The sequence below is a fragment of the Magnolia sinica genome, chromosome 15 (genome assembly GCF_029962835.1).
Source record: "Magnolia sinica isolate HGM2019 chromosome 15, MsV1, whole genome shotgun sequence".
Taxonomy (NCBI): domain Eukaryota; kingdom Viridiplantae; phylum Streptophyta; class Magnoliopsida; order Magnoliales; family Magnoliaceae; genus Magnolia; species Magnolia sinica.
Genome location: NC_080587.1, coordinates 71,039,264 through 71,041,736, shown reverse-complemented (window position 1 = coordinate 71,041,736; position 2,473 = coordinate 71,039,264).

Below are 2,473 nucleotides of genomic sequence, written 5' to 3'. Positions count from 1 at the left end.
AGTGTCCCGTTGTGAGTTTTTTGGGCATGGCCCATCATCATATCAGAGCAGCCTGGGCCCCATTTGTAGGAGCTTAGGCTACGAATTCATAGGGCTGCAGCGGTGGGCATGCCTGGATCATGAATGTAGAAATACCGAAATGGTACACAGATGGCCGAATTGCACTTTCAATCCACCCATTCCCATCCATGGATGAGATCCATAAAGCTTCATGGTTGGAAGATCTCACCAATCCTTTAACTTGCGTGGACCATGTCCAAAAATCTTACGGACTGGACAATCATAATGTTCAGCTGGGCCACATCAACTCTATCACGTAGACAAACAGCCCAGGAAAACGCCCACTTGATCCAACGACCAAGATTATTCAAGCAATGCTGCTGTAATAACATGTATGATCAACGGTGGGTCTCCACTCATGCCTCAGTGATAGACTCACAAGAGTTTCAACATGAGGTGATGGGTTGGAGTACCCATTGTGGTGAAAATCTACTGTGGTGTGAGTGCGTGTGAAAAAAAGAAAAGAAAAGAGAGACCATCCTTCACCATTCATAAGGACGTGCTAACACGATCCAAATCATCCATCTAGTTGGGCCCATCATGGGCAGGCCACAGTTAAGAAACCACTCCAATTGCATGATTACGGACACTAAGCGCATGTTTGGATACCACCTAATAAGTTACTTTCTCTACTTGCAGTAAGTTTTGTTTATGATTAGTACCTTTTTTAGATAAGTTTAGTTTATGATAAATTACAAGTACCTTTTTTCGATAAATAAGTTTACTTTATGATAAATTATAAGTAGCTTTCTAATTTAAAGTTACTTAAAGGGCACTTGGATCTTAAGTTGTTTAAGATAAGTTACTTGTGCCACAAGTATCTTATTTTAGTTTCTATTTATTAAGAAGATTAGTATGTTTGGTAAACAATGTACTTATCAGCTTCTCCTCTCTCTTTCTCATATGCCTCTTTTCGACAACTTATGAAAAGTAGAAAAGCTTTTAAAAATAATAGTGGTGACTAAGTACTTTTTAAGTAAAAATGATACTTATAATTAATCATAAACCAAACATATCTCAAATAAGCCACTTATCTATTGTTGTAAGTAGAAAAAACACAACTTATTTGGTTGTATCCAAATAGGCCCTTAATTAAGGTAAGCTATGTAAGGCATACGTAGATCATCTTAAGGAACCCACCATCCAAACACCCCCTAAGGACCTGTTTAGATACCACCAAATAAGTTACCTTTTTAATTTATCTTAAATTATCGAGATACTTTTTTCACTTAAGTTAGTTTGGTAAACATGATTATAAAAGTAACTTTTGTACTTAAAGCTACGTATCTCTTATGTTGTTTTCTTTCCTTTTTAGCTTTTTAACGTTTCTACTTCTCTCACTCCATCAAAGGAGTCCCCACATGATGGAGTATTCACATCAAAGGTGGGTCCCATGCAATGAACAATCCACATCAAAGATGAACCCCACATGATGGATCACCCATATTAATGTGGGCCCTCATAATCGATGGTCCACATCAAAGGTCGCCCTTAATGATAAATAGCCAACTTTCAAAATGGGTAGATATAATGGACAACCCACTTCAAAGTTGGGGCCCACATGATAGATGGTCCACATCAAAGGTGAGCTCCACATGATGTCTATGGACATTGAAGATGGGGCTGCATGATGGATGACCGACATCAAAGGTCAACCCCCAATGATGAATGACCCACATCCAAGGTGAGCCCCTCATGATGGGCAGCTCACATTGAAGGTGGGGGCGACATGATGGACAATTCACATCAAAGGTGGGCTCTACATGATGGACAATTAATAATGGTGGGCCCTGCATGATGGATAATCCACATTAAGGTGGACCCCACATAATGGACAATCCAAATCAAAGGTCGGCCCTAATGATGAGTGGCCCATATCCAAGGTGGCCCCCACATGATAGGGCCCAAATTGGAGGCGGGGCCCACATGATGGACGGTGGATATTAAAGATCGTGATGGGTGACCAACATCAAAAGTGGGCCCTACATAATGGACAATGCACATTAAAGGTCAGCCCCTAATGATGAATGACCACATCCAAGGTGAGCCATGCATGATGGATGGCCCAAATCAAAGGTGGAGCTCACACAATGAACAATTCACATCAAAGGTTGGCCCCACATGATGGACGGTAGATGTGAGGGGGACTAAACAAACTTGAGGGATATATACTTAATGACGTTGGATACTAAAGATGCATTTTTTAAAACTTTTTCCCTTATAAGTATGTTGCTTACCAAAAATACCGTTGAATAAGTATAAACCAAGATAAGCTACTTGTGGCATAAGTAGCTTATCCAAAGTAACTTACAATCCAAACTCCCCTTAAAATGCATATAAGCTCATTTAAGTATAAATATCTAGCATTCTGCAAATGAATTCATATCAAATGAAAATGAAGAATTTTCTACCA